The sequence below is a fragment of the Triticum aestivum genome, chromosome 6A (genome assembly GCF_018294505.1).
Source record: "Triticum aestivum cultivar Chinese Spring chromosome 6A, IWGSC CS RefSeq v2.1, whole genome shotgun sequence".
NCBI classification, from domain to species: domain Eukaryota; kingdom Viridiplantae; phylum Streptophyta; class Magnoliopsida; order Poales; family Poaceae; genus Triticum; species Triticum aestivum.
Genome location: NC_057809.1, coordinates 233,023,127 through 233,036,681, shown reverse-complemented (window position 1 = coordinate 233,036,681; position 13,555 = coordinate 233,023,127).

Below are 13,555 nucleotides of genomic sequence, written 5' to 3'. Positions count from 1 at the left end.
GAAGCCCAACGTGGGTGTCGGCCACGACCTACCTAATCACCTAAGCCTCCAGTCCAGGTTTATCGCCTATTCAGGTTCCATCCGCAGGGAGTCCGGCCGAGGTTTCCCATACGGCCCCGAACGATGTGAACAGGGTTCCCGAGATACCTAACGGGTATTCGGTACACCGTGCCACGTACCTACCGCATCACAGCCCACCCTTACGGTCAGCGCTGTCCACGGCCTCCAGTAGGCTACAAACACCAGAAACTACTTGCAACTCCTGGACGGAGAACTAGGGTGAATAAGAAGTCGAGAGGGTCCATTGGTTTCGGGCCCAATGCATGGTAGTAGCTGATTCTTAAATCACACATACAGATCTCAGTGCTTAAGGTCGGCTTCAATGAAACAACCCACCATGTACTCCTACATGGCCTCTCATCGATACCTTTACCAAATCGTGTTCACCACACCACTCTCATTACCGACATAATCATTTCACTCTAGCCCATCACCCAGATGAACCAGACCTGACACGACTCTAAGCATAGCAGGCATAGCAAGGTAGGAACAACACATACATATGGCTCAATCAACTCCTACACATGCTAGTGGGTTTCATCTAGTTACTGTGGCAATGACAGGTCATGCAGAGGAAATGGGTTCAACTACCGTAACACACAGCAGTTTGAATCGCGTTGTCTTAATGCAGTAGAAGAGAGCAGGAGCGGGAACATGGGATTGTATCGATATGATCAAATGGTTGGTTGCTTGCCTGATGGTTCGATGCACTGATATGGTTCTTCGTTAGGGTGATCACGGTACTCCTCGGGGACAGATCCTGTCGCAAAGGACATCGATACACAAACATCACCAAACAATATGCAACAATATGATGCATGCATGAAACATGGCAATATGAGTGTGTTGGGCTAATGCAACTAAAACCAGAAGGGTTTGAACAAATTTGAATCAAGGATTCAAATTTCAAATTCAAATATGGCCTTTTAAAGTGCCTTTTCTTGTTCTGATTAAAACATCAACTTAACTTGTTTGATCATGCATGGAAATGGTACAGATGGATAGATTGGATTTTTCTGATCATTTTTCATATATAATTTGTCCAATTTGGAGTTACAGAATAAAAGTTATGAATTTTTGAAGTTTAATTAATATTCTGGAATTTCCTGATTTAATTTAAATCCAGAAATTCAATTACTGCGTCAGCCTGACGTCAGTGTGACGTCAGCAGGTCAACTGCGGCTGGCTGAAGTCAAACCTGACGTGTGGGGGCCACACGTCAGTGACAGGGGGGGTTAAACAGATTTAAATTAATTCTAATTACTAATTAGTGGCGCTGGGGCCCACTGTGAGTGTCAGGGGGGTTGACTAATAGTAGTTAGCGCTAACCTAACCATCTGGCCGACAGGGCCCACGCGTCAGTGACCCTGGGGGGGTCAAACCCCAGGTCGGTCAAGTCAAACCCCACCGGCGACATGACGCCGGCGAGATCCGAGACGGCGGCGAGAGTGCTTTTTGCCATTCCGGCGACCAAATGGACGGCGGAAGGCATCTACGTGTTGCTGAGGTTGAGCCGCGTCTATTGGTGGTGGTGGTTGGGCTCGGGGTGGCCGGAGTTGACGGCGGCGAGCTCGGCTGCGGCGGCCGGAGTTCGGGTGCGGTCGGGATCAGTGTTGCAGGGGGTTTGGGGAGGCGTTGGTGCGTTCTACGTGCTCCTGGTGATGTGTGGAGCATGATGGTGTGCTCGGTTGGGCGCTACGGCGACCGTGGCCACGACGGCGACATCGCCGGCGGCGTGGAGCTCTCGGTCGAGGTGGAGCTAGGGCCTAGAGGTCGGGAGAGACCAGGGAAGAAAGGGGAAACGCTCCGGGGGCTCACCGCGGTTGCAGTGGGCGTCGAAGCGGGCTCGGGGACGCGCCGGAGACGACGAATTTGACGGCGACGGTGGTCGGAGTCCGAAGAGGGGAACGGCGACGTGGCGGCGATGCAGGGCTTCCGGGGAGCTGTGGAGCGGTGGGGAGGAAGAGGGAGTTGTGGCGGAGCTTCTGAGCTAGTCGGGGGAGCGAGGGGTGGTCGGAGACGACTGCTACGGCGAACGGTGGCGACGGTGGTGTTCGGCCGTGTGAGAGAGAGAGCGAGGGAGAGGAAGGAGAGAGCCGGGGAGAGTGAGAGAGAGCAGGGGGGATCGGGACGGGCTGCGGGCGTCGTCCACGCGGCCAGGAGGGCGTCGGCAAGCAGGAGGTGGCCGCGCGGCCGTGCGCGCGTGAGCACGCAGCAGCTTCGGGGCGAGGGGAGGAAGACGACGGGGAGCTACAGTGCTGGGCTGGGTCGGTTGCTGGCTGGGCCGGCCAGCTGGCTGGGCCGCACAGGTAAGTCTTCCCCTTTCTTTTCTGTTTTCTGTTTTTATTTAATATATCTGCAACTTTGTTGAAATAAATAAAATACCTAGGCAACTTTAAAAATCACCAAACTATTCCTGGTCCATAGTTGGATTATTTCCAACATGAAACATTTTAGTTTGGAGATATTTGAGCATTTAAATATTTTATATTATTTTAAATGCCCAAAATCAAATATTTATGATTTAATTCAAAAACCCTAGGATGGCCTAGGAAAATGTGCACCACTTTTGGCAGAGGTTCTGAACCAAGACAAAAATGATGGGCATTTTAGAAGGGCATTTCAGGTTCATTGAAAATTATTTTAGTAAACCCTAGTTAGTTTCAGAGGGGACTGGGGGTTCTGTCATCCCCATTTCAAGTTTCTGATGAATGAGTAAACATGATGCAACACTCTAATGCATGACTAGCTAGGGTGTGACAGCCCGCCACTTGGTGGGCCCTGCCGACTGGTCTGGTATGGAGCCGACAGGCCGCTCCCGCCGCTTGCGGGTCTTGCCGGCTGCTGATTATTGTAGCCGCAATGCTAATGACGCATGCTTGGTCAAAGGAGCATGGCTACAGTCCTGCCGCCTAGTGGGAAATCACTATAGCCACTCTGGGTGTCATCTGGTTAATGGTGCACGGGCCTCGAGGAAGGAAAGGGCCGCCTGCTAGGAGGCGGCCTCCCTCAGGTCCGACTGGTCAGGCTGCCGCCGTCTTCCGGGCTCTTGCTGCCTAGTAGGGCCCACCGCCTGCAGGCCGTACCGACAGGTCGTCGTGGGAACAGGGCTCCACCTGCCAGTAGTGACGTCAGGGATGGAGTGGCAACAGTGCCACGCCGGGCAGAGATCTCCGCCTGTACGGAGCACTGTGGCCACGCCCGGCTCTGGATACGGGGGTGATGTGCTACACTGTAGCCTTACCCTGTCTTGTCTTCTATATGGGAGCGCAGACTCCAAGGGCGCCGTGGGCCGCTGGCTATGAGCCGACCTCTCTGGAGGTCACCTACAAGAAGTCGGCCCATCTTGGAGCCGCCTTCTTGGGCTTAGCCGCCGTCTGGCAGACGACCGCTTGGGACAGCCAGCCACCAGAAGGCGGCGCTTCTTCTTGATGTTTTGAGGGGCGCTGCCAGCCCCGATGTCTTGAAAGGCTCAGGGACTCGGGTTAGGCTACCCGTGGCCCAATACTCCGACAATGGAGGTTGCCACAAGCGTAGTCTTCGACAAGACTAGCTATCCCCCTCTTATTCTGGCATTCCGCAGTTCGGTCCACATATATTATCCCTTTCATTCGATACCAATGCATATGTAGTGTAGCGCCTTGCTTGCGAGTACTTTGGATGAGTACTTACGGTTGCTTTGCTCCCCCCTTTTCCCCTTCCGATACCCGATTGTTGCGACCAGGCGATGGAGTCCAGGAGCCAGACGCCAACGTCGACGATGACTCCTACTACACCGGAGGTGCCTACTACTACGTGCAGGCCATTGAAGAGGACCAGGAGTAGTTCAAGAGGATCCCAGACAGGAGACCTGCAACTCTTTCGATATGTATCCCAGTTTGTGCTAGCCTTCTTAAGGCAACTTGTTTAACTTATTTCTATACTCAGATATTGTTGCTTCCGCTGACTCGTCTATGATCGAGCTCTTGTATTCGAGCCCTCGAGGCCCCTGACTTGTAATATGTGGAGTTGTGTTGTGACATCTTCCCGTGTGTCGGAGTAAATGACCACGGGTAGCCTAGCCGGCTCCCCCTGGCTCTTCTGAAAAAATTACGAGCCGATCCGGCCCTCAAGAATCCAAGACGTGGGGCCGCCTTCCCCTTGCCGGCTGTCTCCCAGGCCGGCTATCGGAAGGCGACCCGACTTTAGCCCTCATAAAGAAAGCCGCGGGAGGGCCGGCTCCGAGAAGCCGGCCGCGAGAAGGCCGACTCCAAGAAGCCGGCTCCCACGAAGCGGTCAAGATCGTACCCTCGAAGTCTGCATCCACATAACAGCGATGTGACGGGGCATGACTACAGTAAAGCCTGCCACTCCCGAATCCAGGAGCATGCCTGGCACAGTGCGTCGTACGGGTGACCATGACCCGTCCGGCGCGGCACTGTTGCCACGTTGACCCTGATGTCATCCATGACGGGCTGCCAGTGTGGCCCACAGGCAGTGGGCCCCTTTAGGCAGAGAGACACCCGAAGGCGGCCAGGCCTCCCCCAGTCGGCCCACGACAGAGCCGGCTCTCCACAGCCGGCTTGCCACCTCCCTCGAAGGAGACGCCCCATTAAGGAGACAAGACACGGTGAGGCTACAGCGATCACCCGCCGGACGGCGGCACTGTAGCCACGCCCACCTCGGCGAAGCCCTCGTCACCAGGATTGAGCAACAGTAACCAGCCACCGACAAGGCCCTGGACGGTGGGGCCTGCCTGTCGACCAAGGAGCCGGCAGTCGGCGGGACCCACCAGCCGACGCATAAGCCGACGAGTGTAGACACAGACGGTTGGGCCCCACGCCCAGCCGGATTACCATTGTACCCCCGGGGGGTAGGCCTATATAAACCCCCCCAGGACACCCATGCAAAGGGTTGATCCAAGCTAGTTCTAGACACCACATAGAGAGGGAAGGAGGGCTAGTCGTGCTCTACTTCTTCTCCTCACAAAACAGCTCAAGGAGCATCGTGTAGCTACTTGTTCATCTAGCGATCATGCGGAGACCCCGCAGAGCAGCAGTAGGGGTGTTATCTCCACGGAGAGCCCCGAAGCTGGGTAAGATTCACCGGCATGCATCTCTTCGCCTCATCCAGCTTCCAGGCACCGGCGACGTCTTACTGGCTCCCACAGTGATAAGCCACCCGTTGGCATATGTCGCACCTACCACCCGACATTTGGCGGCCACCATGGGGCCAGGTGCACCGTCGTCCGGAGACCTGTTCTGGACGGGAATCCTCTTCCTCCCCAACGAGCGTACCCAGCCCGGCACGCCCGATGGCGCTTGCCACGACGCGCTGCAAGGCGTCACCAACGTCTGCGCAGCGAGCGGCCTCGCCGATCTCCTTGACAAGACCCTCATCTCTGACGAGCTCGCCTCCGACACGGGCACCGACCACCTCGTCAACCTCCTCGGCCAGCTCCATGTCTCCGGCAAGCCTGCTGCGGACTTGGAGTCGGTCGGCTCCACCGATCCGATGCCTGTCGACTCCGACACGGCCTCACTCGACACTTTCCCCACCGACGGCACGATCTACAATGACCCTCTTCCCCGGGCCGATGGCTGCAATGCTGTCACCACCGAGGTGATGGTCATCGGCCACGACGACGCTTCCGAGGAGAGCGCCCACGATGCCCCGCATGCGGCGGTCCACGACTTGACCATCCCCCTCCCGGCCGATGCCGATGCCGAAGCACTGGAGGCTCGCTGCCTCGCCCTCCTCGTGGAGGGCCGGAAGCTGGCTTCCATGAGACGCCTCACTGAGGCCCACCGGCGCGAAGCTGACCGTGCCGCCTTTGGCACGCCGCCCCCAGGCGGGCCCAGTCGGGCCGGCGTTGTCAGGCAGCGCGGCGCTGCCATCGCTGACACGCTAGGAGTCGACCGCCCAGTCTACGCTACTCCACTCGAGAACCTGCGTGCCGCCCAGGCAGCCGTAGACAAGCTAGACGGATTGGGGGCCGAAGAACTCCCCCACATGACCAGACGCATCCAGCAGCTAATCGATGCGGCCGCACATTGGCACGAAGCCGACGCCCGCGCGGAAAGCCCTCCCCCGCGCCGAGATCACGACGCGACATCCCGGACGCCGACTGCGGGTAAAACCCGCGCACAACGCGAGAAAGAGTCGGCTGCCAGCCGAAGCCGAACCCGAATCTCCATCGAGCGAGATGCAGAAGGCCACCCCCGGGCCATGGAGTGGCGGGGCAACCCGCCTCCGCCTCGGCCCCGTGGGGAGAGATATCCCACCCCACCGCTTGTTGCGCATCTGACTCTCAGCGGCCGACTAGGTCGCCACGAAGGAGTTGGCGAGAACGACGCCCGCCTTCGGATCGACCGCCTAGCGCAATCCTTGGCGCTGGAAGAAGAAGACGATGTCGGCCCGCCTTGCTTCGGCCCCCGCATCCGCGACAAGCCTTTCCCCAAAGGGTTCTCGCTCCCAAGAGACATGCCCAAGTACAACCGCTCCGTGAAGCCGGAAGATTGGTTGATCGACTACTCCACGGCGGTTAGCATAGCAAACGGCAACAGGCGCGTTGCCGTGAAGTACGTGCCCCTCATGCTACAAGGCACGGCGCGGACCTGGCTCAACAGCCTCAAGCCGTACAGCATCAACAGCTGGCTAGACTTCACAGAAGCCTTCGTCCGCACCTTCACCAGCACCTACAAGCGGGCTCCCAAACCCAGACAGCTCTCCTTATGTGTACAAGGCCCCGCCGAGTCCACTCGCGACTACCTCACACGTTGGGCCGAGCTCCGCAACTCTTGCGAAGGGGTGCACGAGGTGCAAGCCATAGAATACTTCACTGCCGGGTGCCGAGAAGGCACCCTCCTCAAGCACAAGCTTCTCTGCGACGAGCCGACTACCCTCGACAAGATTCTGGACATAGCGGACAAGTACGCCACCGCCGACTCAATGAAGACCGAGCTCCGGTTAGACGTGTCCGGGAAAGTACTCAACCCAGCGCCCAAGACGCCGGCTGGGGATTCCGGCCGACGCCCACACCAGAACGACCACAAGCGCAAAGGCCCCGTGCCGCCCTCCACCAGTCGGCGGGTGGCCACAGTCGAAGACAAGCAGCCCAAAGGGCGGCCCGCACCCAAGAAGCAGAGGGGCGGCAAGCCGGCTTGGCAGCCGGCCTTCTCCTACGAGCAAACTCTCGACGCCCCATGCAAGTTCCACAGCGGCGCGAAGCCGTCCAACCACACAACCCAGAAGTGCCACTGGCTCACCGGAATCTCCAAAGGCAAAGGGCTCGCGCCGCAGCCGCCTGCCGGTCCACCGCCTCCGGCTCCGCAGCCGCCGACCGCTCGGCCTGCAGTCGGATTCGTGCATGATGAGTTCCCCAACGAGCATGCCGCCTATGTCGTCTTTACAAGCCAGCCTGAAGACCGCCGCGGCAGACGCAGAGAGCACCAGGAGGTCAGGATGGTCGCTGCCAACCCTGCCGAGCACATGCACTGGTCAGAAAAACCTATCAGCTGGAGCCGGGCCGACCACCCAGAGGTGATGCCATCTCCCGGCTCTTATGCGTTGGTTCTGGATGCCACCCTTGCAACGGACAGACGCGCTGCCCGTTTCTCCCGCGTGCTGATAGACGGCGGGAGCAGCATCAACATCCTGTACCGTGACACCCTAGAGAAGCTGAACATCAAGACGAAGCAACTCATGCCTACTTGGACTGTGTTCCATGGCATCGTACCCGGCCTGTCCTGCGCCCCCATTGGCAAGATCAAGATTGATGTACTCTTTGGGGACAAGGAGCATTTCCGCCGAGAGGCGATCTGGTTTGAGGTGGTGGACCTAGAGAGCCCCTACCATGCATTGCTTGGCCGACCTGCTTTGGCCAGGTTCATGGATGTTCCCCACTATGCTTACCTCAAGATGAAGATGCCGAGCACCAAAGGCATCATCACCATAGCCGGCGATTACAAGAAATCTTCCGAGTGTGCAGCAGCCAGCAGCCGGCTGGCCGAGTCCCTTGTGATTGCCAAATAAAAGAAGATGTTGGACCGAGTCGTGGCCATGGCTGGCAAACAGTCGGCCTTGTCCCCCGATCCCAAGGAGTATGATGCCCAAGGATCTTTCCAGCCGGCCAAGGAGACGAAGAAGATACCTCTTGACCCCGAGCACCCAGAGAGGTTTGCCGTCATCCGGGGCAAACCTAAACAGCAAATAGGAAAGCGAGCTCGCCGATTTCCTCCGTGAGAATCGGGACATCTTTGCATGGTCCCCCAAGGACATGCCGGGTGTTCCGCAGGAATTCGCCGAGCACAAGCTACACGTCCAAGAAGACGCAAAACCAGTCAAACAACCCCTCCGCCGACTCTCGGAGGAGAAAAGGAGGATTGTAGGAGAAGAGATAGCCCGGCTTCTGGCAGCCGGCTTCATTATGGAAGTTTTCTTTCCAGAATGGCTCGCCAACCCGGTCCTCGTGCTAAAGAAGAACAACAAGTGGTGCATGTGCATAGACTACACGAGCCTCAACAAGGCCTGCCCCAAAGATCCCTTTGCCCTGCCAAGGATTGATGAAGTGATAGACTCCATGGGCGGATGCGAGCTGTTGAGTTTCTTGGATGCGTACTCAGGATACCACCAGATAAAGTTAAATCCGGCAGACCGCCTGAAGACCGCCTTCATCACGCCATTCGGAGCCTTCTGCTACCTGACTATGACATTCGGCTTGAGAAATGCCGGTGCCACTTTTCAGCGTTGCATGCAGAAGTGCCTCCTCAAGCAGCTCGGCAGAAATGCCCACGTCTACGTAGACGACATTGTGGTGAAGACGGAGAAGTGCGGCACTTTGCTGGAAGACCTCAAGGAAACATTTGAGAACCTACGTTGGTTCCAAATCAAGCTCAACCCCGAGAAATGCGTGTTCGGAGTGCCAGCCGGCCAACTCCTAGGCTTCCTGGTTTCCAAACGCGGCATCGAATGCAACCCAGTAAAGATCAAGGCCATTGAGAGAATGGCGATTCCCACCAAACTTCGAGACGTCCAGAAGTTCACCGGATGCTTGGCCTCCCTGAACCGCTTCATCAGCCGGCTCGGAGAGAAAGCTCTCCCCCTCTACCGCCTCATGAAGAAGACCACTCACTTCGAGTGGAATGACCAAGCCGACCAAGCTTTTCACGAGCTGAAGAAGATGCTGGCCACGCCGCCTGTCCTGGCGGCGCCGACTGAGAAACTGCCCATGCTCCTCTACATTGCCGCAACCAGCCGGGTGGTCAGCACCGTCATCGTAGTCCAACGCCCAGAAGAGGGCCGAGCCTAGCCGGTCCAGAGGCCGGTGTACTATTTGAGCGAGGTGATGTCTACCTCGAAGCAGAACTACCCGCACTACCAGAAGATGTGCTACGGCGTGTACTTCGCCGCCAAGAAGCTGAAGCCCTACTTCCAAGAGCATCCCATCACGGTCGTATGCACCGCCCCGCTGGCCGAGATCATAGGCAGCCGGGATGCATCCGGCCGGGTGGCGAAATGGGCCATCGAGCTGGCCCCTTACACGATCTTCTACCAGCCTCGCACCACCATCAAGTCCCAAGCATTGGCTGACTTCCTCGTCGACTGGGCTGAGACCCAGTACCTGCCGCCAGCTCCCGACTCCACTCATTGGCGCATGCACTTCGATGGGTCCAAGATGCGCACCGGCTTGGGAGCCGGCGTCATCCTCACCTCCCCCAAAGGCGACAAGCTCAGATACACGCTGCAAATTCACTTTGCCGCCTCCAACAACGTGGCCGAGTACGAGGCGCACATACACGGGCTCCGGCTTGCCAAAGAGCTCGGCATTCGCCGGATCCTATGTTATGGCGACTCGGACTTGGTGGTCCAGCAATCATCCGGCGACTGGGATGCCAAGGACACAAATATGGCAAGCTACCGCTTCCTCGTTCAGCAGATCAGTGGGTATTTTGAAGGATGCAAGTTCCTCCACGTACCGCGAGCCGACAACGAGCCAGCTGATGCCCTGGCTCGAATAGGCTCCACTCGGCAAGCAATACCAACCGGTGTCTCTCTACAACGCGTCCTCAAGCCGTCTATCAAGCCGTCTCCAGAGTCCGATTCCATCTTTGTGCCGCCTGACCCCGATACAGCCGGGACCGGCTCGAAGAACCAAGAGGGTGACCCGGGGACTTCGATAGTCGGCCAAGGGACATCAGCAGGCGGCTCGGGGACTTTCGTAGTTACGCCCGACCCAGGGACTGCCACACCCAGCTCGGGGACTGCGGTAGTCGGCCCGGAGACTGCACCAACACAGCAGGCGGCGGCTGACTCCAGCATTTCACCACCCAGCCCGCCCGCCCTGGTCGCAGTAGCCGTGTTGGCAATAGAAGAAGTCGCAGCTCCATCATGGGCTCAGTCCATCCTCAACTTCCTAATAAACCAAGATCTGCCGGCTGATGAAACAGAGGCAAGACAAGTCCAACGCCGAGCCGGAGCATACACTATCGTCAACAGAGAGCTCGTCAAGTGCAGTGTCACTGGAGTCCTCCAGCGATGCGTCGAGCAAGAGAAGGGCATTGCAATCCTCAGAGACATCCACCAAGGAGAATGCGGCCACCATGCGGCCTCAAGATCACTCGTCGCCAAAGCTTTCCGCCATGGTTTCTTCTGGCTGACTGCTTTGGATGACGCCAATGAGTTAGTTAAACATTGCAAAGGGTGCCAACTCTTCAGCTCCAAGCAACACATGCCGGCTTCAGCACTCAAGACCATTCCCCTCACTTGGCCCTTCGCTGTTTGGGGACTGGACATGGTGGGCCCATTCAAGACGGCGTGCGGCGGCATGACACATCTGCTTGTCGCTGTAGACAAATTCACCAAATGGATTGAGGCAAAGCCGATCAAGAAGCTGAATGGGCCGACTGCCGTGACATTTATCGCAGAAATAACAACTCGGTACGGCGTGCCACACAGCATCATCACCGACAATGGCATGAATTTCGCCAAGGGAGCCTTGGCATGTTTCTGCGCGACGCACGGCATCCGGTTGGACTTGGCGTCCGTTGCCCACCCGCAGTCAAACGGCCAGGTCGAGCGAGCCAACGGCCTCATCCTTTCTGGCATCAAACCCTGACTGGTCGTACCACTGGAGTGTTCGACCGGCTGTTGGCTCGATGAGCTGCCAGCCATCCTCTGGAGTCTGCGAACTACCCCAAACAAGTCAACCGGCTTCACTCCTTTTTTCCTCATGTATGGTGCCGAGGTAGTCATCCCAACTGACATCGAGTTCGACTCGCCTCGGGTAACCATGTACACGGAGGCGGAGGCCAAGGAAGCACGAGAAGACGGCGTCGACCTGCTGGAAGAAGGCCGGCTATTAGCCCTCAGCCGGTCCGCCATCTATCAGCAGGGCCTGCGCCACTACCACAGCCAGAAGGTCAAGCCAAGATCCTTCCAAGAGGGCGATCTTGTGCTCCGGCTGATCCAGCAAACAGCCGGCCAGCACAAGCTCTCGGCCCCTTGGGAGGGCCCCTTCGTCATCAGCAGAGCTTTAGGCAACGACTCCTACTACCTGATCGACGCGCAGAAGCCCAAGGCACGAAAGAGAGACGACTCCGGCAAGGAGTCGGAACGACCATGGAACGCCAACCTCCTCCAAAGATTTTACAGTTGAAATGCAGTATGTATCACGCTAACTTTTGTACTAAGTACGAGACAATAGGCCCCCCGAGGAGAGCTCGGGGACTGCCATCTTTTATCTATGAATGAAGAATATCATGCTTATGACCTTGTCATCACATTTACTTTTTTTCGTCCGGCACCGGGTTTGACTAGTCGGCCCGGGGACTGGCCGCCTAGAGTTATATTAAAAGTCCTACCCGCGGCCAGACAAGTAGTGTGCCGGCACCCAAGCCTTCTCTTGCCAAAAGTTGCAGTTCGAAGAACCGGCTGTCCGGCTGGCAAGAGTTAAAGGCAGGAAAGGACGCCCACACGAAAAACGGCTAGGGACTAACGGACTAATATAGCAAAAGCCGGTTTTCCTCCCACCACCGACCGACTACCAGAGTAGCCGGCAGGCCGGCTTCCAGTCACCTCGCTTCAATCTAAGAAAGCTCGAGTACTTGCCTTCCCAAAAGGGGAAGGCGGCAAAGAAAACAGCCTAAGGATAAAAAGCATACACGAATGGAAACCAAACACGCACACAATCATATTTACACAAAAGACCTTCAAAAGGCCAGCATTCAACATAGTTTGAATACACCTCCAGTGGGTGGAACTGCGCAAGTTTAATAAAAATTGTTCAAAGGATAACAAGCAGGAAAAACAAGGACGGCAGATTAAGCCAGGGGAGCGACTGGCGAGTCGGGCAGGTCGATGGAGACGGCAGTGCCGGCTGGAGGAGTGGCCGGCTGACGAGCCTCGGCATGATCACCGCCTCCCGCAGAGGGCGCGCTAGCACGCACCTCGTTGCTGGAAGCACGGTCAGGCTGAGGCTGGCTGGCCGCTTCACCGGCCGGCTCAACATCTTCGCCTTCCTCTCCTTCGTCGTCTTCGCCTTCATCGCTGGAGGCGATCTCCTCTGCCGAGTCCTCACCCGCTGCCGGGTCCAGCCCGAACCACTCCTCCGGCTGGGCAACACCGTCGTCATTAATTTCAGGAGCGAAGACGCTAATGTCAGTGCACTCGGCGATCGTCGAAGCGCGCTGAGCAATAGCCGGCCGCACCTCCTCCATCTCCTCGTCGGCCTCCAGCCGCTAGGTGCGCAGCTGGTCCAAGTTCAGCCCCGGATACCAGGCCTGGACGAACTCCAGCGCCCGCCCAGCTCCAAGCCGGGCTGCCGATGCCTTCCAGGCCTCGAAGCGGCCAACCGCAATCTCTAGCCAGTCGGCAGTCCGACTCGGGTGCGGGGAATCATCTCACCTGGCCAGAGGGCGGCCAACACCTCCGCCTCGGCGCGCTGGAGGCGGCGGAGCATACGGTGAGCCGGCTGCAGCCAGGCTTGGACCGCCAAGAGTTGCTCCTCAAGCGTCCGGCTCGCGTCCGGCATGATTTTAGCCCCCGCCTGCCGGCGCGCCTCACGATGGGCCTCGATGGTTTGGGTGGCGAAAACGGAGTAGCCAGGAAAGTAGTCTAGACAGAGAACAAAAAGCAGCACAAGTCAGAACACAAATCAGGGATCAAGGGGCAAGCAAGGAGTGAAGAAGGCAGCTTACCATCGATCAGATCCTCGATACGACCGAAGCCCTCGCTCAGCGCATGCTTCGCCTCAGCCCAGCCCGCCACTTCGGTCTCGAACTCGGCCTTCAGGGCGTCCTCGCTGTCCTGCGCCTTCTTCAGGGCCGCCTTGTGGCTCTCCTCCTGGTCGGCCAACTTCTTGGCCAGGCGGTCACGCTCCTTGACCAAGGTGTTGTACTCGGCCTCCTTGGCGCGAAGGGCGGCCTGGGCCCTGCTGAGCTGCCCCCTCAAGTCGGCATTGGCTCCTGCAAGCATGAAGACAAAGGAAAAATCAATAAGGAAAAAGTCGTCGAGAAAG